A 19,506-nucleotide genomic window follows, 5' to 3' on the forward strand; every position below is an offset into this window, starting at 1 on the left:
ATTAAAATCCATCCACCTTGGAAATCTGTACCCACTTATTTGCTTATTTCATATACTAATATTATTTATTAATGTATTGATATCATTATTAATTGATTGTGTAAAATTGAATTCTAACTTGAGTGAGTAGTGCATACATAGTACATGGGCAGGACTAATTCCATAGTATGATCAGGCTGTGCTGAAAGTATAAATAATATTCTACTGTTAGAATGTTGATATATGATGTTGGAATACTCTCTTTATTATAGCAATTAAGATGAACTTTAGGCAATAAAACTTTAATTTAAATATATTCTTTAACAGGTGCAAATGTTTTAAATCCACTTTGTGTATACCACATGTTGTTGTAAATACAGCTATCACCTTGTAAAATAGCAGTGACATCATCATTGCGCTGTACACAGGGCCAGTGCTAGATGATTTTGCACCCAAGGCAAGACCAGCTACTTGCACCCCCCCAAAAAAAATTAATCTACTTCATCCCAACTATAACACATCCTCATTTCCCCTCAAATTTTCCACCCTAGCACAAATCCTCTCCCTCAAATCTCCCCCTCCTAACATAAACCTCCTAGCACAATCCCCTCCAGATTACAAATCCCAGCACAAATCCTTCCTCTCCACTTAAATCTCTTCTTCTAGCACAATCCCTCCCTCCTAGCACAATTTTCCCTTCCAATCCCCTCCCCTAGCACAAATTCCCCCCCAATCCCCTCCCCTAGCACAAATTTCCCCCCCAAATCCACCCTTCCATCACAACCCCCATCATCCCTGCTCCTAGCACAAATTACCCCCCCCCCCCAATCCCTCCTCCCAGCACCAATCCTCTTCCTTCAATCCCCCCACCTAGAACAAATTCCCCCAAATCACTCCTCTTGCTAAAACCCCTCCAAATGACCCTTACCAGCATAAAATCCTCCCACCTTACCCAAATCCCCCCTCCTTTTCAACACAAATTCCTCCCCTCCCAAACCTCTATCCTACTCCTACTCTCAGCACAAATGTGTTACCCCCCCTCCCCTCCTTTCATTGTATATATTTCCCCCAACCTGTAAGCTCTCTCCTCCAACTTACAGGCGGGAAACCAGGTAGAGGTGCTGGTTGTGCTCTCACTCCTGTCAGTGGAGCAATCCTCCATACAGCAGATGACACAGGATCGTTCTTGGATCGGGCTGTACACAGTTTGATTACCCCGCCCCCTATCTCCTCCAATGATCACTCATCTCTCGGCAGCAGGGAGCCAGGGAATAAATGAAACACTAAACATGCCAATGTAAGAGCGATCCTGTGTCATCTGCTTTATGGAGGATCGCTCCATTGAAAGGAGAGGAGAGCCCAGCCTGCACCTCCGGGCTTTCTCCTGTCATTTCTCTCTTGCAGGCTTCACTGCTCCAGGCTGCTCTCCCCTTGCCCCAGCCATGAGTGAGGGAGTGCCTAGTTCACCTAGTGGTAGCACCGGTCCTGGCTGTACATAGCCTTTGCAGAGAGCAGAGCTGTGGGAGGGACTCAGCACACACACCCACTACAGGCTGCCTGCAAAGAACTACAGGAGGGGCGGATACAAGACCAATCACCCTGCACAAGGAGAGGAAGTAGCAGTGACCGGTCTTTTTTACAGGAAGCTCCTACACAGAGGTGACGCTTAATGCCGAATTACTGCATGGATCTGGAATAATATGCAAAGCTCACCAAGATTCTAGAATACACATGTCTCTTATATTTAGACAATATTTACTTATCTTCAGCTTGAAATGTTGATGGTATAACCATGCCTCATGTTGGATTCCTAGAGCATAGTATAATATAACGAGTGAATGGATGCCTTCTGTCACATACAGAGGTCATGTGTATAGAACATTCTTCAAACATATATTCAGTACATTGAAAGAGTCTGATAATCATTATTCCATCCCGAAACAATAAACGTGTGCAGGGCTGCAGATCATCATTTGTCTAGAGACACATGGAAATAAGTTTCATGTTAGACAGAGGAAGTGTGGCCGCCTTGATGCTACTGAACCCAGAGTGATTTATTACCTAGCCTTACCTTCCCCCCATTCATCTGTTCCATGGAGATCCTGATGAGGTTACACTGCTCACATGCATATGCTGCATCTCCTTATCCAGCTGCTTGCATTGGACTCTCTTTTTACTTCTCTCTACAACCTCTGCAGCAGCACAATGTCCTTTAGGAAGGAGGCTTTTACACCATTCTATTATGCTGCTTCCTAAGATTTGTATACAGTCTTGCTCCAGCTGTTTTGTTGCTTTACCAGCTTGGGAAAGCAATGAATTCTTCACTGATGTCCTAAGCTGAAGACAGTGTGACAGTGCGGAGCGTACAATGTGTGCCTGTGATGCTTTGTGCTTTGCTTCTCTTCAATCCTATCAACCGTTTTCCTAACTTGCCCTATCTGTTCTTTCATGCTGTCGTGGACACAGGGAAAGGTAACTCATTTGCCTTCTTTCTGCATGCTTTCTGCCTGTACCTGTCTAGTGGTGTCTGTGTCTTGTGTCTAATGTTACTGTCACTTACTAGGCTAGCAGTTATTATCTGTGACATATTGGAGATTTTTATGATATATGACAAAATATTGTCAAGATGTGTTTTTGCTATTGGAAATGGAACTACTACTAGATTGCAGAATATACAAATATAGAGTATCATGTTTAATATCTGACATGTGTTATGTTAGCAATGTCAAAATGATAGTTCTCCTTCTCATCCTTGGCTTACGTGTATATCAAAATGCTGGAGACAGGCAATGAATTTAATTGAATGATCACCCCTGAGAGGTTTGCAAGGTTACTTGTTTTATTAACATGTTGGCAAATAAGTTTCAGCGTTTCATTGCATTCAGATTGATATGTTCCTAGCATCCACCAAGATGTAAAGTGTGCTCTTACATGCTCTAGATTGCATTACATGTATTTTTACTATGTTGATGTCATGTGACCAAAATGAGCGGTTTTATCATGGCCGCTTAGAGTAGCAGATATAAATTGTCATTGGTTTAATGCATTCTGTTTTATTGGTATGCATCTTTTTTTCTTGTTTACGGTTATAAAATTTAAATATTTAAAGTGTTTTTTTTTTATATTGAATCATTTATATATATATATATTAAATTAAAACATAGAACATGCAAAATGCATCAATGTGAAAGGCAGGAGGAGCATGGATAGAAAGACCAAATGACATATAAATATATTCTATAATTGTACAAGGGCAAAGAAAGATGTAGAGAACTTGTTGGTGTGTTTATAATTTTGTGGTGTTAATGAATATGCCTTGCAACAATGGAAAGTGTAACCATAAGGGCCTATGTACATGGTTGTAATTAAAATATTCATATCTACAGTAAATCTTGCTGCCAGGAGTTGGCAGAAACATCCAGCTTAAAAGAGCATGCAGTGGCGCATAAACGCATTGTGTGTAATGTGCGTTTAGACTCCGATATATTATATCTGCGCAGCAGTCTAGATGTATACAATTCACATGAATATATTCACATGTGTGCTCATGCACATGCATTTATACAAGTTTACAAGCATATAGGCATAAAATACTCATCTCAAATGCCAGATTTGAGAATTTCTAGTTAAGTTACTGAATGCTGATCTAAACTACAGAGCTGAACTCTGATATATGCATGTGCACATTGGCTATAATACAGATGTGTTCAGGGCAGCACAGTGGCTAAATGGTTAGCACTTCCGCCTGGCAGTACTAGGGTCGTTGGTTTGAGTCCCAACCATGGCACCACCTGCCTGGAGTTTGCATGTTCTCCCTGTGCCTGTGTGGGTTTCCTCTGGGTACTCAAGTTTCTTCCCACACTCCAAAGACATGCTGGTAGGTGAATTGGATCCTGTCTAAATTGGCCTTAGTATGAGTTAGGGACCTTAGATTGTACACCCCTTGAGGGTTAGGGACTGATGTGAATGTACAATATATATGTGTAAAGCGCTGTGTAAATTGACAGCGCTATACAAGTACCTGAAATAAATAAATAAATATGAAAAAAAACCAAGAGAGATATTTCTGAAAGTGGTGTTTTTTGCGCCCAAGTGCATGAGCCCAAAAGTTGACTGATCATGTTTTATGTTCCTAGCGCTAGTCTCTGTGTCCAGAATAATGTAGTCATGTGTATACAATGTAATTATAAATGTACTGCATGGTACAGGACAGTATTTAATCTCCCAACTCCGTTTCAGCCATAGTTAATAATATTCACCAAAGTTGTGGATTTTCCACTATAAGGGCAGTTTCACACTGATACGCTGTGCTTTGGCCGCAGCGCAGTGGTTTGGCTACACTTTCCCATACATTTCTATTATGTGCCACAGTTTTGGTGCGTTTTCTGAAAGTGCACTAAAAAGTCTTACATGCAGGACTTTTGATGGGCTTTCAGAAATTGCACACCAAAACCATGGGAAATATTAGAAGTCTATGGGAAAGAGCAGCTAACCGCAAAAAAACGTCGATACACTGCGCTACACCTGTGCAATACCACTGCATAGAGCAGGTGAGCTTAACATGTTTGTTATTCTAATTAAAAAAATAGACCATAGTAGCACTTTAACGATAGTTTAACCATGCTATAAAACACATTTTTCTTTGCACATAGATTTAATAGAAACGTGTTTGACGTGTTTTTTTTTCAATATGTACTTGCTGGTAACATTTTTAAATTTAAATTTGTAGCCACTAGAGGACACTACTATGTTAGGCAATCAGCATCCTTTCTGGACAGTCATGTGAGCTTGAATTGCAGGACAAGCACTTGAAAAGTCTGTAATCATATTACTATTTTCAGCTAGAAACAGTTGCCAAAGAACTAATTTTGTGTATCCAGTTCTTTAATTTACATACATTTTCCACCTTGTACGGCAGACAGGCAACAAACACAGTTCCCAATTAAGCAGTTCAGCTATTCTGCTTCCTATGTCCCCTTTCTGCCTTTAGCTTTCTTATTGGACATTAAATCAACATCATCCCCTTTGTCCAGTAAAAGTCAGTTGAAGTTCCCCTTTGTTGTCAGAGCATTCCAATTGACAGTCACTGTTCTAAGATATAATTTATAAATATGGAAAACATATGAATAGAAATCATTTGGAAAGAATTAAGAAGTCAGTGGTGTGCAGGGACTGGGAATGAATAATGACTACAAGTCATTACTTAGTGAATACATCAAATTTGAGCAGGCATGATTCCTAAGCCCTAGAAGATTTCTGTAGTTAGTGTGTTTCGCTGATGCATAGTGAAAAACGCCAGTAGAGCAAGCAGTGCAGAAATCTTCAGAGTTCAGATATGTATGACAGTTGCCGAGCGTTGAATGAAATTAGGCCAGATGTATTTTTAACAATAACAAATATTGCCCATACAACATCTGACAAATCAATCTCATTAAAAAGATATATCTTCAACAATGATGACAGATTTGTGTAAGTGAAATAGATGTGACACTCTTGTGTTTGATACCATAAGTGAGAATTTTATTGCTTTTATAATGGTAGAAAACAGGTGCAATAGTGGAGTCGTATTATCTCAGAGATACAAATGACAGTCTCCACTGGGAGCAGCTACAACAGAGCGATGGTTGTGCCTGCTTGTCATTTTAGAATTCTGAACATATTCCTAGCTTGCACAGACTATATTTTATGACTATTCACAGATAAATGACACATTTGTGTAGATCAGATAAGTTGGGCTTATTTTTCACAGATAATTTCATTTTAGCATGAACTATGTAAAGAAATAACAGGTGGGTCACCTTGCAAGGCTTGGTATCTTCAGTTTACTCACCATCAGTTCCATTACTGGATCTGACAGTCATTGTCCTTCATTCCTTGCAGTGATAGATCCACAACAACAATTGTCCCATCTCCTCTCTTATTTACTCAAAATCAATATTGATAAAGGTCTGAGTAGATGGCAGTGGCTGCCAAAGATCTATCCCTTCCTGTCATATCAGAACATTTATTCATGGGAATTGGATGGGAGCAGAGAGACCACAACCACTTTACAGCCCCACACTCTGTGAGCCTCAATGACCTTTCCTCATCTGCAGTTATACACAATTTTCTATAACTGCTCTATTAAATTCAGCTTTTGTCTAATGGCAGCATAGCATCAAACTGCTCCAAATTTCAGCAGTAGTCCACATTTCCTAGAATCCTTATTGCCTGCTTAGGCTCATAGTCATTCTCCTGTTTTTTTTGTTGTGTTTTTTACAGCACTGTGCTTATACCCTAAGGAAAAATTACATTCAACCTGTTATATGAAATAGACATCCATTCCCCAGCATACCTTAGGGTAGAAATGTTAGTTGAAGGTCCCAGTGCAATGAAACAAAGTCTCAATAAAAACATGTTCTGTAGGAGGTGTTTAGTCTCTGATTAGATGAGTAGACTGGGGATTAATCTTGTCCAATAAATTTTTTACCTTTTTATCTTAATGGTGTTGTTGTTGGTACCTTGAGAGTCCAACCCTTCTCTTCCTTTTTTCTTTAGTACAGTTTTTGGGATGTGGTACCTTTTTGTTACTTGTAGTCATAGACTTGGCACAATTAAATTTTTAGCAAGATTATTGTTACATTGTATTTATTCTGTTTCATTTATGGGTAGATCAGATTGATTTTGACTTTTGATCTGCATGTCATATCAGATAAAGCAACCTAATCAGTGAAAAAAGTTTAAAGTGGTTGTAAAGGCTTAAGGTTTTTTACCTTCATGTATTCTATGCATGAAGGTAAAAAACCTTCTCTGTGCAGCATCCCTCCCACCCCCCTAATGGTTAATTTTTGAAAGAAGTCGTCATCTGCTGTTTGAGATTTTCTATCATTTCCATACTGTCAATGTACTGTCTCCGTGATGGAGCACCAGATAGCAATAAAAACCCAAGAGTGTTCTAACCCTTGCATACTCTATATGTATGCTTTAAAAATAAAGGTCTGATTTTAGGTTATTGACATTGTCTAGATCTCCAAGATTGTAGATCTGAATTATCTGTTATATAATACCTGATGCCAACTGTAAATAAAAAGGCTGGGATTTTAGAAATCTGAAATGGACATTCTACGTACAGTTGTGTTCAAAATAATAACAGTGTGTTGAAAAAAGTGAATAAAGCTCAAAATCCTTCTAATAGCTTTTATTTCCATACACACAAATGCATTGGGAACACTACACATTCTATTCCAAATCAAAACATGAAGAAAAATATATCAAATTTGTGTTGTTCCTCTAAAGAAATTGAAGATAAGGGAACATTAGACTGTTCAAAAAAATAGCAGTGTTTGTATTCTTCTTTACAAACTCAAACATTCACTATATAAACTGAAAAATGTTTGAAGATTTTGCTTTCCTTTGAATCACTTAATGAATATTTAGTTGTATAAGCACTGTTTCTGAGAACTGCTGTACATCTGTGTTGCATGGAGTCAACCAACTTCTGGCACCTGTGAACAGGTATTCCAGCCCAGGATGATTGGACTACATTCCACAGTTCTTCTCTATTTCTTGGTTTTGCCTCAGAAACTGCATTTTTGATGTCACCCCACAAGTTTTCTATTGGATTAAGATCCGGGGATTGGGCTGGCCACTCCATAACGTCAATCTTGTTGGTCTGGAACCAAGATGTTGCACGTTTACTGGTGTGTTTGGGGTCGTTGTCTTGTTGGAACACCAATTTCAAAGGCATTTCCTCTTTAGCATAAGGCAGTATGACTTCTTCAAGTATTCTGATGTATTCAAACTGATCCATGATCCCTGGTATGCGATAAATAGGCCCAACACTGTAGTATTAGAAACATCCCCATATCATGATGCTTGTGCAACCATGCTTCACTGTCTTCACAGTGTACTGTGGCTTGAATTCAGTGTTTGGGGGTCATCTGACAAACTGTCTCCGGCCACTAGACCCAAAAAGAACAATCTTACTTTCATCAGTCCACAAAATGTTGCGCCATTTCTCTTTAGGCCAATCAATGTGCTCTTTGGCAAATTGTAACCTCTTCAGCACACGTCTTTTTTTCAACAGTGGGACTTTGCGGGGGCTTCTTGCAGATAGCTTGGCTTTACATAAGCATCTTCTAATTGTAACAGTACTCACAGGTAACTTTAGACCTTCTTTGATTTTCCTGGAGCTGATTGTTGGCCGAGTCCTTGCCATTTTGGCTATTCTTCTATCCATTCGAATGGTAAATTTTCGCTTTCTTCCATGTCTTTCAGTATTTGGTTGCCATTTTAAAGCATTTGCGATCATTTTAGCTGAGCAGCCTATCATTTTCTGCACTTCTTTATATGTTTTCCCCTCTGCAATCAACTTTTTAATCAAGGTACACTGTTCTTCTGAACAATGTCTGGAACGACCCATTTTCCTCAGAATTTCAGAGAGAAATGCACTGTAACCAGCATGTACAACATTTGCTGCCTTCCTTCCTCAAATAAGGGCAATAATTGCCACCTGTTTTTCAAAGAATGAATGACCTCACTAATATAACTCCACACTGCTATTATTTTGAACATGCCCCTTTCAATTAGTGATTCAATTACACAGAATCAGCAGCATGCATGTCATGACTGTTGGGTCTGTTGGATTTCTATTACTCTACTACACCTGCTAGTAAATTATTTGCCATGTAGAAATATCATTTCTACCAAAAACAGTGAGTGATCAGGTTAGTGATGTCTGACTGCTATTATTTGAACACAACTGTACATGTTTAGTCAGTCCATCTGTTGTTGACACACTGGGAACTCTGCGACAGTAGGCCTTGTTTAATAAGAACATAGGTGTTCACTGTATTATTCATGGGCCCACAACAACCAAAGCAAATTCTCCTAGAATTAACCACAAACATGCAAAATATATATTTAAATGATCTGTCAGAAAAAGGTTATTGCAAGATCTTGGCTGCATCTGCAGCCATGAACATGGTACCGTCGTCTTTCAGTTGGCTATTGTCTGTTTTGTAAAAGTGGCCCAGGTGGCTTTACAGCTGCCTGATCACTTTTACAGTGCTGCGAAGCCCCCTCCCCTTCCTCAACTGCCCATGGTGGTTCCTGGGCTCTTCCATTCCTCCAGGGAGCCCGGAACTGCGGTAAGACGCTGGAATGGCTTCCAACAGAGGAGATGGAGGAACATAATTTCCACAGTCTTCTTGTGATGAATGAACCCAGAAACGTTGAGAAGCAGCCATCTAAGTATGATCTTGGTTAGCTGCCACAGAGATGATGTCTTCATAAAGATGCATGTGCACCATGTCATATGCTGCTACTTTTGAATGTATTCTATTTTCAATACGCCTACATAGTCTACCTTATATGTACCGTCAGCACAGAAAACAGGTTTTTTACAGTTGTCTGTGAAGATTTTTTATTGATCCAGGTCATAGTATAGCTAGTAGTAGTAACAAACTTTCTACTGGATTTGTTCAGTAATGTTGAATATTTTCCCTACACATCATTAATAAGAGTCAGGATTATACCCAGCTTTTAAAGTGATCCCAGGAACATAGTCACCTTAATCCGGTTACCATGGTGTCATGAATTGTGTCAAGGCAGATCCTGATTGTCCAAGAACATGATGCAGGTATAAAGGTTTGTGAAACCACTCTGTTCTGGTTTACAAAGTCCAGTCACCATGCTATGGACCAGGTGTTAATTGTTCAAGTTACATGGCTGAAGGTGTGTGCTGGGGTATGTTCTTCACATTCATTAAATGGAGGAAACCACCAGTGGTGAAACATCTTCAACACTACTAAACAAATACTAGCTGTTTTATAGAGTTACTTATTTGCCTGGTGCATGCATATTACAACCTTAGTAAGCAATCCTGGTGCTTGCCACATTTTGGTTTTTTTTTTGTATTCTGGAACAGAACAGATTGGATGTCACTTTTGTGACATCTGTGCCCATTCACTTTTTTTCTATATTTACAAATCAGAGCTTTCTGGACCTGTGTTGGATTCATGGGTGGCCAGATAAAAATGGACACAACTCTGTTTACATCCTTCTGCCTTTAGAACTACATGGAACTTCTGGTCAGGTCCAACTGAAAAACTGATAGGCAGACCTGATCATACTGCACATGTGAATGGGGCTTAAGAAAAAGGTATTTTTGAAGAAAAACAAAATGGTTTTCTGTATACTGCCAGCAAGACAGTCCCAAAATAGTTCATATCATCTCTGCTTTTCTCCTTGATAGCTTGTGTTAGCATCAATTTGCATTTGAAGTATGCGTTCCTATACAATAAAGAAATCATTGTTGTTCATTTTGGAACAATTTTCTTCATTTGAATTTTTGTGTTGCTTGCATTTTAGGTTGTTGTGATTTTCCTCATTGTGATGTGTTTTCATAATAAATATGGAAATCTAGGTATGTAATCTAGAGAAAGAGTCAAGCAAAGAGCAATTGCAACAATGTTCTCTTTTATGTTAAATGTCAGAATCACTTAAAGTAAAAGTGTTAAAGTAAACTTGTCACAAACCTGGGTAACTAATACTGAGTATAGCATGGCATGATGAATAAGTAGATGATAACCTGCTTGAATTTAAAAATGGGTAGCAGATCCAGAGATGTTATAATCAAGCTTGCCGCTTCCCCTTCCTAAACCTCCTTTTAATGTGATAGGTAACCTCCATGACTAATAGGATGGCTTGAGAAGTGGAAGAGTAAGCTTTTACTGGAAAAATATTTCATATTGTCTTAGCTTTGTATATATATATCCTAATTATTTTCACATGATTTTACTGAAGATATTTTTTTCATCACATGCTTCATTTGAATTGCCAATGTTAAGTGAGCAATTTCCATCCATTAAAAGAGACCCTGTTGTCAGACTGTTCATTTTAACAGCAAACTTCCCATAAGATTATATGTACATTTAACATATTTTATGCACATTATTTACTTGCAAAATACTCCCTTGTGTAGCCATTCAAAAGGCCTGAGAATGCTGTTGGGTGTCACTATTGTGTCAGCAGATTCTGAGCTGTTACTCAAGTAACATTCTATAGTATTCCCTTTCATTTCTCCATTGGAAGCTACATAAAAGGTTATGTATGAAGGAGAAGGGAGACCCAGAGGAGCTGTACCAGCACAGAAGGTATTTACATACTTCCAGAGCAGAGGAGGGCTATGACATGGCAAGAGTGAGAGGGAATTGTGACTGTGCTAGTTAATTGACTCTTCCTGAAGATGTCAAATTTGTTAGCAAAGACACAATGCCAGTGAATAAAAAGTATTATGGAAATGATAAAGGCTGCAAATAAGAATTTTAAACATTTGATTTTTCTGTGCTTTCATCTGAATTTTTTTGTTTTTAAAGTTGGTTACAGGGTTTCTTTTAAAAAGAAAAAAAGAGAAGGTTGTATGTGCCCCCATGGCATTTCCAACTCCAGTTGAATCTGCATATCAAAATGATAATTAGATTGAGAGATAACCATCTGAATTTATATGCATATCTTCACTTTGCCTGTAAAAGATATGTTTGGCCCTAGTTCTTCATGCCTCCCTATTGGTCAGTAAGGCTTCCTTTCAGATTAAAATAATATTGGGGAGGGGACAGGGCAAGACTTCAATTTTATATGAGAAGTTTAAAGTATATTTGAAGGCAAAACTTTTTTTTTAGTTTTTGATAGAGTTATGAGGGATTAGAACACCTGACAGAAATTTACTGCTGTCTGTGCCCCCATTAGACAGATTCACCCTCATTATTTTTTCTGGTGACCGTTATCACTGAAAGGGAAAGTAAAAGAAAATTTTGAGTGGTAACCAGAACAGGAATAGAGGGGAAATCTCTGTTGAAGGACTTCCCGAACACAACCTTGTCTGCTAATTCCATTTAAACCTTTAGCTGGTTAAACAAATTTCCAAAGTCTTCCCTCCAGCCCTCACACTCTGTGGAGTACCTGGGTCTAATCTTGGGCACAACCCAAGCCAGAAATTTCCTTCCTCCAGAATTAATTGCAGGGTGCTATACAAGTCCATTACCATCTCTATGGTTTCCATACCCTGAAGACCCCTTTGGGAATATTCTCACTGTGACTGTCAAAGTTTAGACCCCTAACGGGTCCACGTGTAGACCCTCAGATCCACAAAGCACCCCTCAGTTCACTTCTGTATGAGGGTTCTAGACCAAATTGGATCCTCCTTCAAGGTAGTTATCCTTGCCCAGTTTAATTCCAGGTCACTTGAACTCTACATCTTCATGTCATAAAACAAACAGATCCACTCTCTAGATTGTCCTATGTGTCTGCCCAGCCAGACAAATCTCTCTCTGGATTTGTGGATCTTCAACTCAACCCTGGTGTCAGTAAAGTATTTCCTTCACATGCCTTGGAAGGTGGTGATCTTGGGTGCCAGCTTTACAGGCTGGGGAAGCAGCTTCCTAACTATTCAGGAGACCTGGTCCTCAGAGGTGTTTATACTCCCATCAACATTCTTAAACTGAGAGCCATCAAATTAACTTTACACCACTAGACCCCTCTTTTGGAAGACGTTTATCCAGTCAGGGTGCAGCTGGACAGTGCTATCAGAGGGGCACCAGAGATCACATTGTCCTACTTGATTTTCTCCTAGGCCAGGGGTCTGCAACCTTTAAGACATAAAGAGCCACTTGGACCCGTTTCCGAGAGGGAAAAAAAGACTGGGAGCCGCAAAACCATTGCAACATTTAAAACAAATCCGACACTGCATATATTGCAAAAAACGCTCTGGTCATGAAGGGGGTTTAAGGGCCCAGTAAGCAAAGGGTTAATCAGGGCCACAGTGTATCGTCATAATCACAATCATAGCCTTAGGTCAGTGGTGGGCAACCTTTTTTTTCGACTGAGCCAAATCTCGCCAAAACCACGATTGAAATTTATTTTGAGAGAAACATTTTTAAAACTGAAAATACATCCCCCATATAGTAATTCATCCCCCATATAGTAATTCATCCCCCATAGTAATTCACCCCCCCCTATAGTAATTCATCCCCCATATAGTAATTCATCCCCCATAGTAATTCATCCCCCCTATAGTAATTCATCCCCCCATAGTAATTCATCCCCCATATAGTAATTCATCCCCCGTAGTAATTCATCCCCCTTAGTAATTCATCCCCCATATAGTAATTCATCCCCCATATAGTAATTCATCCCCCATATAGTAATTCATCCCCCCTATAGTAATTCATCCCCCCTATAGTAATTCATCCCCATAGTAATTCATTCCCCATATTGTGTGAATTCACTTACCTTTGCTCCGCGCGTTCCTCTCGCTGGGTTCCCGCGCCGTTCTGGTCTTCAGGGCGGACTGTGAGAGGAGAGGAGTTCGTCACGCTGCCCCGCCTTCCCTCGGGCTGCCCCGCCTACATCCTGACAGCCAATGTTTGCCAGCGGGCGCCCGGCACACAGAAGATCTGCATTAAAAGAGCCGCGGCTTGCCGACCCTATTGCCTGTCACCTGGTGGGCAGTGTGCTCCGGAGCCGCAGGAAAGGTGAAAAAGAGCCGCATGCGGCTCCGGAGCCGCGGGTTGCCGACACCCGTCCTAGGCAGACATTCGCAGTCCACCTCTCCTTTGGGGCATTTGACAGGTGCCCACTCCTACTTCCGCTGTGATCGCCTAAGGCGATCGGAAGCAGAAGTTGTCCTCCCCCCTCCCTCCCCATAGTCTTCTGGGACATGTGACAGGTGACAAGACTACAGGGCCATTCACAAAGCGCAGCTCTTCTCGTGCATGCGCAGTGGGCACCTGGCTGAGAAGCCGGTGTGGGGAGAGAAGACGGCTGGTGAAACCAGCCGTGGTGAGGACACTGCTGGACCAAGGGACAGGTAAGTGTCTGTATTTTAAAAATCAACAGCTACAGTTTTTGTAGCTGCTACCATTTATATTTTTTTCAGCTGGAACTCCAATTTAATTGATTGGTTTGAACATTTGGAAATCCTTACTTTATCTTTTGGTCTAACACTGTCCCTCAAAATGTTATATGTCATATGTCATTTTGTATACACTAAGAGAGCACATTGTCCCAGTATGGGATTGAGATGTACTCTGAGAATATAGAACATTGCAATGAATGGCCTGGATGGCACGAACAGGTGAAAATTATATAGAATGTTATACAAATTCCAATGAAGTATGTGTTCTCTGAACGTAGGCAGACTGCCTGTATGTAAGAAATATGGGTCTCTTTCTGTTTGCATTTAATATTTCAGTCTGTGTATATTTAGCTTGGATTGGTGATTTGTTACTTTTATTGACAAAATCAAAAGAACAGTTGCCAAACAATCACCAAGTACTTCTATAATTGCTAAATCTGTACAGTAAAACATACCAGGTACTTGCTTTTTCAGATACATTTTTAATCTAAGCTTATGAAGAATTGGATCTTTACAAATGGAGAGCTACCCCCGAAGGAGCCGCTTGGTAATTTGGGTTCTTTGTTCTGTGCCTCAACACCAAGAACAACCTAAGCCCCCTCAGGCACACCTGGTTGAGTGAAAGCTACTGCACACACTTAAAGGAATAAAACTATGGATATCTTTTACTCAACTGTGAATTCGTAGCAGGAAGTAGACACAAGACTGTTTAGTGGTAAATTAACTCTCTGGGATGTATTTAGTAAAGACAAATAGACTGTGCACTCTGCAAGTGCAGCTGCACTCATTTTACTTATTAACTATAAATATGGTAAAGCTTCACTTTGTGAAGAGTACCCAATCAGCAAGGATAATAACAAACAGCATGACTTAATGATGGAAATCAGCAGAACTTCACTACATTTATTAAGCTCTGGGGAAATGAGTGCAACTGCATTTTCAAAGTGCTCAGCCTGTTCGCCTTTAGTAAATCAACCCCAATGCATTGGTATGGGTTAGAGTAAGTAATGGTTTGAGCATAAATGAGCATACAGAAGGTAGGGTCAGACACAGCATGTTGGACAGTATAATCACTATGCCAAAATAACTCTAAAATAGAGTTTTGTACAACTAGGCTGGAATTAATTCATGGATCAGCAAAGTCAGCTATAAATAAGTGTGTATAAGCATTAAATTGATTGTAAAGGCTCAAGGTATTTTTACCTTCATGCATTCTATGCATGAAGGTGAAAAACCTTTTCTGTGCAGCATTCCCCCCAGCCAACCCTAATACTCACCTAAGCCCCCTCTCAATCCAGCAATGTGCACTGTAGTCTTGGCTATCCCGGGACTCCCTTTCCTCATTGGCTGAGACAGCCAGTGAGCCAGTGAGAAGAAAGAGGAGGCAGGGCCGAGCCACAGCTCCATGTGAATGAATACATGGAGCAGCAGCTTGGGAATGCACCTGCTCAGGTGCCTCCATAGCAAGCTGCTTGCTGTGGGGGCACCCGACAGGAGGCGGGGCTAGGAGCGCCAGCAGGGGACCAGAGAAGAGGAGGATCTGGGCTGCTCTGTGCAAAACCACTGCACAGAGCAGGTAAGTATAACATGTTTGTTTAAAAAAAATGAAGCCTTTAGTATCGCTTTAACTGCAATGTGAATAGTAATACTATAGCCTATGACTAAGATATGGTGCAATGTCCCTTGAGAGGTACCTCCTAGTATAAGCAATAAGAAAATGTCTTTGTGTAAATGAGCAGTCTTTAGTCCTAACTCTTCAGCCAGCTAGTTTTGGGTCTTAATTGTACCATTGGTGCACTTGAGAATAGTCCCAGGTAGCCTCCCTGGTGGTATTCCCGAGTGTAGCTCGGGGTAAAGTTTCAGTACCACAAGTGGTAACCCCGAGCTACACTCGGGCTTACCATGTGGTGCTGCTCCGCGATCCATTGATCACTTACCTTGTCCTGCGCTCTCACGATGTCCCTCCTGCAGTGTCCCCGGCAATGTCCTCCGGTGGCTGCCGGCATCTGTCATCTGGGTTCCCTTCCCTGCGACGTTAGGACGTACGGGGGACGGAACGGCGGGAAATTTGTAAAATGACAAAAAGTGACATTCACTAAATACACTAAATTCACATAGTAAAACATTACTGTATCAAACCATTTCACATACATTTTGTCCTGAGTGCTTTGTCCTGTGCCCTGCCTGCATTTTTACTGTTCTTTCTGCCTGGAAACTGAGAAACGTCCATGGCGTCCAAAAAGCGTCCCTTTAGGTCAAAAGCAGTTTTAGACCAGCTAGAGAACAGTGATAGTAAATTAGAACCACTTGCAGAATTGAGTGATAATGATTCGTGGGGAAATTCATCATCAGACACTGAAAACGATTTTGCGACTTTGCTCAGTGATGTGCGAACTTGGCGCTCTATTTCAAATTTCAGTGTTTTTGGTTTGATTATATTATTGAATTAAATTAATTATTATATTATTATTTTTTATGACTATTTATTAAATTATAATTTATGATTTTGTGTTTCAAGTTTCATCCTACCCGGGATGTTTACTAGACTCTTGTTCGGACAGATTTCAGATTTCAGTGAGTTATTCCTAAAAATTACAGGCCTACAATAAAAAAAAAAACATATTTCCATGCAAAAAAATGTACCGCTTTGAGCACAGAAATATGGACATAATCAGACCGCTAGGGAGGTTAAGCTTGCAGGCAGCAATAAGGCTACTAGATTGTTGTTATTATTATACAGGATTTATATAGCGCCAACAGTTTGCTCAGTGCTTTACAATATAACGGCAACAGCAACAATACAGTTCAATACAAGAGGGATTTGAGGGCCCTGCTCCTTGGAGCTTACAATCTAGGAGGGAGGGGCTACTGGTACAAAAGGTAGTAACTGTCGGGGATGGACTGGTTGGAAGAATAGAAGATTCCAGTATTAGCTGAGGGCAGGATAGGCTTCCCTGAAGAGATAGGTTTTCAGAGATCACCTAAAAGTGAGCAGAGTAGGCGATAGTCTGATAAATTGGGGTAGAGAGTTCCAGAGGATGGGGGAAGCTCTGGAGAAGTCCTTGAGATGAGCATGGGAGGAGGAGACAAGGGAGCTAGAGAGTAGGTGGTCTTGTGAGGAGCGGAGAGTATGGTTTGGGTGATATTTAGAGACAAGATCGGTGATGTAATTTGGGGCAGGAAGGTGGATGAGTCTGGAAGCAGCATTCGTGATAGACTGAAGAGGGGATAGCCTGCGATGAGGTAGGCCACTGAGGAGGGAGTTACAATAGTCAAGGTGAGATATAACAAGGGAGTGAATAAATTGCTTAGTGGTTTCCGAGGTTAGGAACGGGCATATTTTGGAGATGTTGCGGAGGTGAAGTCTACAAGATTTGGACAGTGAATGGATTTGGGGGTGAAAGGACAGATGGGAGTCTAGGATTACACCTAGTACCCTGGCATGAGGGGAGGGACTGATGATTGTGTTATTGATCTTGATGGAGAAGTCAGGGGAGAGGGCACGGGCTGGGGAGAATACTAAGAGCTCAGTTTTGGAAAGATTGAGTTTGAGGAAGTGGAGTGACGTCCATACCGATATGTCACTTGTTAGGTTAGTAATGCAAGTGGAGACTGAAGGGGTGAGGTGAGGGGTAGAAAGATAGATTTGTGTGTTATCAGCATAGAGATGGTACTTAAAGCCGTGGGAGTTTATCAAGTGACCAAGGGAGGAGGTGTAGATGGAGAAGAGAAGGGGTCCAAGGACAGAACCTTGAGGGACCCCTACAGAGAGAGGGAGTGAAGAGGAGGCAGCGTTATAGGTAACACTGAAGGAGTGCTGCGATAGGTAGGATGAGAACCAGGAGAGAGCAGAGTCTCTGAGGCAAGAGAGTGGAGTTTTTTGAGGAGGAGGGGATGGTCAACCGTATCAAAAGCCGCAGAGAGGTCAAGTAAGAGTATGGAGTAGTGGCCATTGGTTTTAGCAGTTAGTAGATCATTAGTGAGTTTTAGTAGGGCAGTTTCAGTGGAGTGGAGTGAGCAAAGACCAGACTGTAAAGGGTCAAGAAGGTTGTTGTCGGTGAGGTGGGAGCTCAGGCGATTGTAGACTAAGCGTTCTAGGAGTTTAGAGGTAAATGGCAGCAGGGAGATGGCTCTTAAGTTGTTCAGGTTGGTGGGGTCCAGGGAGGGCTTTTTAAGTATGGGAGTGATGTGTGCATGCTTTAGAGGGGAGGGGAAGGCACCCGTAGAGAGGGAAAGATTGAAGATGTGAGTGAGGGAGCATAGGATGGAAGAAGAAAGTGACCGTAGTAGTTGTGAGGGGACAGGATCCAGGGGGCAGGTAGTGAGATGGGCTTCTGAGAAAACCTTATTGACCTCTTTGGTAGTAGCAAGATGGCTGTATGGTCAGTTCCTAAAGGGCTTAGTCTCTCTAGCAGCAGATAGTAAGGTTTCACAGCAGCAGATCACCAGTCCCAGTGATATTACAGCTCACCATCTGGTCACACACAGTGATAAGTCCACTCTCTGCTCTACATCCAGGTGACTCTGTCGACACCCCCAGCTTCAGCACTCCAGATCCCGCTCAGTCCTCTCAAATGGAACAGTGGTGGTGCACACTGGACAGTGATGTCCACTCTCTGGTCCCCTCACAGCAAGAGGAAGCTGTGTCCTCTACAGCCTGAGAAAATGTAGCTCTTTCCCCTCTTCCTGGCAGTCTCTCTTTGGGAAATGCAGTTCAGAAGCTTTTGATCACAGTAGTCTCTCTTCCCTGGACTGCCTGTGCCCAGGGACGATCACTGTGTAAGATATTACATGGAAGTAGCCAAGATTAGCTGCGGAAGTCAACAACCTCCCATCGCTTTTAATGTTGCTGCCTCCCGCAGCTAATCGTGGGATTCTGTGCTGGGGTTCTCACACCTAATTGGAGCTCAGGTGCATTCACAGGTTGACTGCCTAAGACTGCCAGTGGTGCAGTGCATGAGTAGTTTAAGCAACATTATCTTTTAAAAACAAAAGACTATACCATGTGAATAAAAAGTGAACGTTCTAAGCCCTCTGGCAGTGTTTCAGTTTCTTCCAACCCCTGTAACTGTCACTTCTGCTCGATAGCTTGTTCTGCAAGTGCATGTAGAGAAAACTATAAATAAAGGCAAATGAGATTAAAAAAAAAAAAGGAATTCATATGCCGAATGCTATTATTGTTTTCCCCACTTAAAATGATCAGAATATATTTTTCAGAATAGTGTCCTTTGCAGTGTCCTGTGCAAAGAAGGTGCATGGACGGTCTGTTTACTTTAGAAGTCTCAATCACAACATTGGCTGAGCAGAATCTCAAATCCTTTATTTAGTTGTTTGCCTGGAATTCAGATTTAATAGGACATAGCATTCATGGGAAAATGGGAATTTTTAACCAACCTCTGCATTAGTGTATCACAGTGCACATCGTTTTTTCCCACTGAAATTTTTTAATAATAAGAGCTAGAGAGGTATTGGAAAACCCCCCCATAAATAATTCTTATAACCATTTATTAAATCCTTTAAAACAATCTTTGATTACAGTAAAGTTCAGAAATCTGACCAGTTGTACTTTTGTATGCTGGTCTGGATTAAAAAGGCCTTTGCAATGCTCCAGGTTAATTTACTAGTCAATTTAA

General features: G+C 41.0%; 1 protein-coding gene across 8 annotated transcripts in view; it reads left to right on the forward strand.

The window, feature by feature from the left end:
- APBB2 (amyloid beta precursor protein binding family B member 2) overlaps window positions 1-19,506 on the forward strand; it is a 387,866-nt gene that overhangs the window by 324,132 nt on the left and 44,228 nt on the right. The window contains exon 1 of one of the 8 annotated variants that reach the window (XM_089654019.1): window positions 2,246-2,451. The exons of the other annotated variants lie outside the window; for them this stretch is intronic. The gene's annotated coding sequence lies outside the window, so the exon portion shown is untranslated. Of the gene's footprint in view, window positions 1-2,245; window positions 2,452-19,506 lie in introns of those variants that run through there. 8 annotated transcript variants of the gene reach the window in all.

The sequence above is a fragment of the Staurois parvus genome, unplaced genomic scaffold, assembly GCF_062004578.1.
Source record: "Staurois parvus isolate SC_StPar_1 unplaced genomic scaffold, SC_StPar_1.0 ptg000734l, whole genome shotgun sequence".
NCBI lineage: Eukaryota > Metazoa > Chordata > Amphibia > Anura > Ranidae > Staurois > Staurois parvus.